This window comes from Nelumbo lutea, chromosome 1 (genome assembly GCF_056320005.1).
Source record: "Nelumbo lutea isolate HS-2025 chromosome 1, American lotus-T2T, whole genome shotgun sequence".
In the NCBI taxonomy this organism is placed as follows: Eukaryota; Viridiplantae; Streptophyta; class Magnoliopsida; order Proteales; family Nelumbonaceae; genus Nelumbo; species Nelumbo lutea.
Window position 1 is genome coordinate 217,854,088 of NC_142684.1, and position 8,572 is coordinate 217,862,659.

General features: G+C 33.3%; 1 long non-coding RNA gene across 1 annotated transcript; it reads left to right on the plus strand.

Moving 5' to 3' along the window:
• The first annotated feature begins 1,239 nt into the window (after positions 1 to 1,239).
• LOC148881040 (uncharacterized) lies at positions 1,240 to 2,768 on the plus strand. The gene is made up of 3 exons (XR_016106489.1): positions 1,240 to 1,385; positions 1,497 to 1,743; positions 2,363 to 2,768. It is a non-coding gene; the product is annotated as an uncharacterized LOC148881040 (long non-coding RNA).
• The last annotated feature ends 5,804 nt before the right edge of the window (positions 2,769 to 8,572 follow it).

Genomic DNA, 8,572 nt, shown 5'->3' on the forward strand with positions numbered 1-8,572 from the left:
TTAGTTCCTACTTAACTAAGTTGTCTCTATCCTAGTTACAACCTAACTTAATTTCTAGTCTTTTAGTTAGGAATGACATTAATGGCAAGTATTGTAAGACAAGTAGACAAGGAATTTTTTTGAAAAACTTTAAAAAATGAATCAAAGGATCTTAGTTTTTATGGTCTTTTACACCCAATAGGCAACCAATTACAATTAGAATTATGTGTCCTTTTTTACTTAAACTAGTAGGCTTCTTGAAATATACAAGTTTCAGTTTTCTTGATAACTTCTATTCTAACTTGGTCCGCTCCCTACCAATTTCAGTCTTCTTTCTCTAATAGAATTAGGTGTCATTTTTTACATCAAATTTCAGTCTTCTTTCTCCAATCTACCAATTTATTACAATGGTTGAACTTAGAGTCGAAACCGACCCAAACTGACCCAACCTGACTCAAACCAACCAGGTCGGATTTGCTTAACATAGGGTCGGTTTCGGTTTCAATTTCAGGTAACCCGACCCGTGGACAACCCTGCACACCACACTTTTTTGATTCCATGTATCTCATGTACATGGAATGAATGGTATACACAGTTAGTTGTAAATATCTAATTTTTGCATTTTATAATAAGTGTTTTAAAAAATGCATCAATGAATTAATATTAACCAACAAATATCAATTTATTTATAAAACAATAGTAAAATAATTATAAAATTATAATATATATGTTAAATATTTAAAAAAATATTATTTCATTGATAAAAACATTAAAAAAATTAAAAAATTAAAAAATTAAGTAATGATTTTGTGCAAGAAAAAACCTTAACACGTATTGACTGAATATACTCGCGAAGTTGCGGTGGCCGGTGATTAACTGATTACCAACAAGAAAATAAATGAATGGAAACAACCCACCTACTTTTCTACACTATGTTCCAAGGACCCTTTTTCATAAAAACAAAAACTGGTGTTTGGTTTAAAACATTGGCGTGTTAACATTTGATTGGGTCGCAGGAAATCTTTTCTTATCAGGGAGCATTGATAGAGTTGTCTGGCATGGGGACAGATGTCCTATTACGTACACATGTATAAATCCCATGCATGCATATAACAAATCAAATAACATATCTAATGGAACACCTGTTACAGACCAAATACACAAGCTCGAGACTGTTAGAGGATACTGACTTACAGCCTAGTAATTTTCAAAATATAAAGGACATTGTTTAAGACCCGGAAAGTTCAGTATCAAGTAGCAGCCACAGCCTCTGGGAAAGTGGTCACAGTTGCAGCCTTAGGGGGTGCAGCAGTACCGGTCTTAGCATCTTTGGCAGGTGCTGGCGCCGGAGGTGGAGAAGGCTTCATGTGAGGAGGCGGGTTCTGTTTGACCTTCATAAGTATCTGGTGCATCCTTGAGAGATTAGTCGGTTTACTGGGCTTTGGCCCTTGAATCACAACGTTAGAAGTTTTTTTTTTTTTATTGATCCTTCTTCCCTTTCTTCTTCACTATCGCAGGTACTTCGTGTGGGATGAGCTCCACAATTCCCTCTCGTCTTCTCTTCTTTTCTATCGCCAGTATTTCGGTGGAGTACAGCAGAGGAGACCTTTGGTGGAGCGATGAAGAGCTTGGACAGAGGCGAGCTTCGGTGGAGCACAGTAGAAGAGACTTTCGGTGGAGCAGTGAAGAGATTGGACGAAGGAGAGTTTTGTTGGAAACCTCCCGTTGAGACTTTGGCGGAGGAAACCTTCAACGGTAAATAATGTAAGTTTTGGAGAGTATACGTGAAACATATTAGTAAATTGTGGATCATTCACGAAAAAAAAGCCTTTAAGACTGATCCACGAGATAGTATGAACAACTCCCATCCACAACAAACCGAATCCCGCGGCATGGACTGAAATGATCCATCTACGATAAACACACTGTCTAACAACACCTATGACCGAATAAAACTGAATGAAACCCACCATTTAACGTTTACAAATAAATTTTAGTGATTTCTTTGGTCAATTGCCCCTCAGAAATTGAAATATCAAATAGGCTGGTACGGAAACCGAAACTCTTCGCCTTCAGCCAGCAAATATAAAAAAATTTTCAACTCTTCCCCCCACGTCAGCGAAAAAGTTGTAAGCTTTTTACTGTTATACCCCTGGATACAAAAAAGATGGGAGAAGAAAACGAACTCTGTTCGAAAATGATGACTTCTTTGTTGCTCCTTAACGTTTTCTTCTCCATTTCGAACGTTGAAGTATTTCTCAAAGGAAGCTTCTTGCATATTTGGTAGAGATCCCGACCATCTTCCCACTTTGACATTGGTCCATTTGTTTCGAAACCGAAACTCTCGCCTTTCTAACAGTCTTTTTCCCCATTTCGAACATAGGAGGATTTCTCAAAGGAGGCTCCCTTCTCCAAAAGTTTCGACTGTTGGAAATTGAAGAAAACGAAAACATCTGTTCGCTCCCGACCATCTTCCTCATTTCGAATGTTGAAAGATTTTTCAAACACCCTTCTCCCAAGTTTCGACTGTTGGAAGAATTCTCAGAGCTGAAGAAGAAAACGAAGTTCCTCCCTTCCCTCAAAGTTTCGACCGGAAAAGAAGAATATATTCATTCTCTTCCCTATCCCAAAAAAATAGTAGACTCACTTCTTTCAAAGTTTCGACCGTTTGAAGGATTCTTAGAGCCCCTTGTGTTCACCGGTCAACATCCATCGACGACACTCTACATTCACCATTCGGAGGAAGCTCGAGGGTCAGTTTACTGTACACCGGCCGTCAGAGGCGCTCTGTGTTGACTGTTGGAAGGAAGCTCAAAGCTGGGTTTAGAGGCCATTGGAAGGATTCTCAGGCCCCTCCGTTCAACTGCCTTGGAGGTCCCTATGTTCCCTGTGTTTCTGGCTCAAGCTTGACTATAAGCTAGGTTTTTTCTAAGAAATAAAAAGTTATACATATAAAAATATATTTATTTTATATACAAAAAATTAAGAATTATAAAAATAATTTATTTTTATACATAAAAAATATACATATAAAAATAATTTTATTTTACATACAAAAAAAAAAGAATTATAAAAATTTTCTATTATACATAAAAAAAAATATTATTATATATAATAAAAATTATTTATTATATATATTTATATATGTATATGTATGTATTGATATAATAAAAAATTATTTATTTATTATATTAGGTTTGATTAGGCTCGTGAGTTGAGCTTCACTAAGCTTGAGCTCGGCTCGATTAGTAAACAAGCCTATATATCAGGCTTGAGCTTGGCTTGAAGCTCAGTTTAAACCGAGATGAGCTGAGCTTTTCACGAGTCGAGCTCGAATAGCTTGTGAGAAGCTCAGCTTGTGGCCACCCCTAGTCATAAGTCAATGGTTCAATTATTCGGGTTGGACGAGTCAAACTGTGACATGGGGTCCATTTATATATATAGAATATAAGGGCTATTCGTTTTTAATGTTTATAAATATAAGAGCCGAAAATTGAAATTTGAGGCCAACAATTGATTTTTTTTTTTGTATAGTGGAGCTACAAAGTTCACAAAAAGTTATCCAAAATAATAATAAAAAAGACAATTCCCAATCAAGCAACTGAGAAAAAGTTAAATCCACCAAAAGTTTTCAATACATAGTATATTGTAACCTATGACCCAATGATTGGGACAAAAGGGTCAATGGTTCAATTCAACTACCCAGGTTGAATAGGGTGGTTTTTAGGAAACCCAAAATTAGAAATAGGGTCAAATGATAGTTTGAATGGTAAAACTATTCTGGGTCAATGACAAGTTAAAAACATTAATAAAATATCATAAAAATTATAATCCATTTTTATTTCACTTGAAAATAATAAGAATTGATTAACCATAGTAAAAAAATTTGTAAGTTACCTAAATAAAATAAAAATATCAATTTAAAATTATTAGTTTTTAATTAATTTTTCCTCTTTTAAAACCAACTTAAGTTCCACTAAAGAATAAAAACTTAATATAATTAATTAAATTTAATAAGAATTAATAAAAATTATTAATTTTAAATATAGTGTAATTAATTTAAAATCAATTTATATTCTATTTAAAAATAGGGAAAATTATAAAAATCATCTTGGGTTTCCTAATAATTCTTTGAATTTTCTTTATGATTTGACCTTAACGAAAACGTCCCTTGTTGTTTTGAAAAAGGGTGCAAATACCTTCCTTTCATTACCATTCCAAATAAAAAATGTTGATGTAATGCATTATTTTTTTATAAATACCATCTTTGTTCTTTACCAACTTCATTACATGCAAATTTACTAAAATAATGCCTTAACAATGACAAGGGTATTTTGATAATTTTAATGTATTTGTTACTAAAAAGCTAAGGGAAAGGAGGTATTTACACATTTTTTCAGACTATAAGGGAGGCCTTTGTAAGAGTCAAAACACAAAGTTGGTTTTTTTATAATTTTATCTAAAAATAATACAAAAATAATAACTAACCAGGAAATTGGCCACTCTCATGAAAACACTAATTAGATTGTAATGGGATAAACTAGATATAACCCCCAAAATATTACTTGAATTGGACTTACATGGGCACTGTTTAATCGGAAATATCATAGAACTCCATCCACAATTTTACAAGATCGGCTTCAGTGCTCACAAGATCATGCTCAGAATATTCGCACAACTTTTTACAGTCATGCATTGGAAATAGGGATGGCTACAAGCCAAGCCTTTTACAAGCTATTTGAGCTCGACTCATGAAAAGGTCGATTCGACTCGATCAAAACTAATCTTCAAGACGAGCTTGAGCCTAATATATAGGCTCGTTTGCTAATTGAGTTGTGCTTAACCCCAATAAAGCTCAACTCATGAAGCTCACAAGCCTAATTGAGTTTTTACATATATGCATATATGTATATACATATACATAAACATACATGTACACATACATACATACATACATACATACATACACACACACGCACACACACATATATATATATATTATACACATAAAAAATAATAAATATCAAAATATTACACATAATTTTTTAATAAAAATATTATATATATTATAACTAATTTTTATAATTCTTAATTTTTTATATGTATATATATTTTTTATAGAATGTTTGGCTTATAGTCAAACTCAAGTTGAGCTGAGTTCAAAGTTACAAGTTTTTGACTCGATCTGAATTCGAACTCAAGTCTTGAGCTCGAGCCCGAACCTGATGGTTTATTGGCGAGCCAGGTTCAAATAGCTAGATATTCGGCTTGATTGGGCTCAAATCCACCCCTAATTTGAAATATCTTCATATTTGTGTGCTTTTTTACGGAAAGATTATCCAAATGCAAAGCTCAAAGTTGCAAGGGACTGTGAAAACGGTTTGAACATGGTCTTATAAGGACCAAATCTAATTTCCAATTTTACTTATAAATAAATATCGTGCACTGCATGTGACGGGATCTGCTCCTCACAAATGGGCGCCTCACAGGAAGATCACCGTGCATTGGGAACATCTCCCATAAATAATAACTAATAAATACAGGAGATGTTCCCAATGCAAGATAAGATGTGCATGTGAGGTGCCTGCCTATAAGGCACCAGGTGTGAGGAGCAGATCCGGTCTCGCTGTGCATGGGGCTTGACTAGTTTTTCCTAATAAATATTCATTGCATGTGATGGGTCCAAAATATTCATTGGATTGGATTAGACCTTGTCCATTTATAATGGACTCACATTGGGCTAGATTGGATTAGACCATATCCAATCCAATTGACACCCCTAGATCCCCCCATCACCTCAATCAGACATCTTCTATTTGCCACCAATCTCCTCCCTCCTAGTCCTAGTTTGGAGAGTATTGCTTCCAACTTTCAACTGTGTTTTTGATGGCTTACGTTATGGGATCTATCGATTGCCATTTGGCAACTTAGACAAGGGGAGATAAAAAGCACATCTCTATCTCTTTTTCTTGTATTTTTGTGTAAGCTAATCAGGACCCATGTAATGCACACACTTTATTTGTAGGGTATGCAAAATTGAAGATGGAGAATTGGAGCTTTATGACATTTATAATTAAACGGTGTCCATCTAAGTTCAATTCAAGTATTATTTTTTGGGGTTATGTCTAGTTTATCCAACTACAATCTAAGTTGTGCTTTAGTGAGAGTGGTCAATTTCCTATTCTCTAAATAAATTTATATTATTTTTTGTATCTTAATGCTATTTTTATTAATTTTTATTGGTTTATTATTATTTTTAGGTAAAATTATAAAAAGCATCCTCTATAACAATTCTATAAACCATCTTTGTCTTTTAATCCTAACAAAGGCCTCTCCTATAGTTTTGAGAAAAAAAGTGCAAATATCTCCTTTCCCTTAGCTTTTTGGTAACAAAAACATTGAAATTACCAAAACACCCTTATCATTATTAACACAGTATTATACATAATTTAAAGTTTCAACCTTACCTTTCATCAATTTATTTTGCAAGATAACTTTCAAAGAAATATTCTCTTTACTCTTCTTGGACAAAGTAAGGTAAAAAGGCTGAAGTGAAGTAAAATTAAAGCATTACGTTTATTTGGAATGCTAACAAAAGGAATGTGTTTGCACCTTTTTTTTAAAACAATAGGAGAGGCTTTTAATAAGGTCAAAACACTGGGGAGTTCCATAGGATTGTTAGAAATCCCAAGGAGGTTTTTATAATTTTTCTTATTTTTAAATGGAAGTTAATTTGATTTTAAAATAATTAAACTATACGTAATATTTTATGGAACTTAAGTTGGCTTTAAATTAATAAAATTTAGTTACAAACTAATAATTGTTTGATAATTTTGTATTAGTCTTATATTAATTGTATATTAATAAAAATGTTTTTATGAATAACAATATTTAATATATTTTTTATTTATTTAAGTATTATTTTAAAATGGAATATAAATGGATTATAATTTTAATTTGAAGTAGATTTTTTAGTGCAATATTGAATATCTCAATTTCAATATAATTAATCTTTACTAATAATTATAGTTTGATGCAAATATATCTAATATATATATATAAATAGATAGATAGATAGATAGATAGATAGATAGATAAAGTTAATGTATTTTATGCAATTTAATGGAGTTATGGAGATGAGAGAGAATTAGTGGCATGCATTATCGGAGGAGAGAGAGTTAATTGCATAATTAATGAGGAGAGATTATTAAAAGAGCTAAGGAGAGAGAGAGAGAGAGAGAGTTAAATGTGTATTAATGAGAAGCGTTAAAAGTCTTAAAAGGTGATTATTGGTCATTTGAGTTATTTTGTTCAACTTTAAAATTAGAAAATTCAAAAAATAACCAGAAAAAAGATATGTGCCTTTAAGAATAAACAAAAAAAAAAAAGTGACTTTGAGGCCCTATTCGCTTTTTGGTAAGTTACTTATCCGAGTAAATGTAGTTACCTGAGTAAGTTTTCCTAGGAAACACTTACCCGGGTAAGTGCATTTACCCATGTTCTTTTATTTCTCATGTAAATCAGGCAATGACCATTTTATCCATAAAAATCCATTATTAAAATGGGCATTTTTGTCCCATTCAAGTGTTGGCAACTTTCTCCCTAGGTGGGAAAGTTATTTGCCCACCTAGGAGATGGGTATCACTTACCTGGGTAAGTGGTACACAAGAAAGTAAGCTTTCCCCGGTCCACACATAAATCTGAAAAAGGAACATGGGATTCTTGGTCAACGGGAACCAAAATCCTATTGACCAACTTTTCCCCCTCTAAAAATTCTAAAAAAAAACGCCCCTGAAAATAATCCACAAAACAGGCAAGTGCCAGCTTGGTACATTCCATTTTAATATATAAATATAAATTTGATTTTTTTTAACAAAATACCAAAAGCCCATAAAGCAATGTAAATTTGAATTTGTATTGAATTATTAGTGGGTCCTGTTCTGTATTTGTGAGATCACATTGGCGCCTCACATGCACATCTCAGCGTGAATTGGGAACATCTCCTAGACTTATCATGGGAGATGTTCCCAATGCACGAATTGGAGGTGCTGTGGGGCACCAATATGATCTTTGTATTTGGGACCCCAACACCAAGTGGGTCCCAAATGCAATATTCTGCACACGTGGTCTTAAATGCAATGATGAGGGTACCAAGATACTATTCCGCTTGCCAACTTGAGTGGTGGCTTGGTTGGCAAGTTAGTTGGTAGTCTCGATAGAGACGGGGATTCAAGTCCCACTATTTCCACCTACATTGAAAAGTTAGTGTGTTGTTTTAAATATTAAAAAAAAAAAATGCTACTCCGTTTAATTTTACAAAGGCTAACACCCTTAGTTAGAGATAGCGGTGGTAATTGGGTGGGTTGGATTGGATTTGGTTTAGGTTGAACTTCAACCTAATTCATCTAATCTGCCAATCCATTAATGACCTAGTTATGTAAAATTAAATGGGTTGGGTTCAATCTAAATCCGCTTTAATCCAATCCAATCCGTTCAAACCCATTAATTTTATATTTATGAACATAAAAAACAAACTCTCTCATAACAAATAAGTTGGTCATAGCTTGGTGGTAATTATAGTTATTATTTGCAC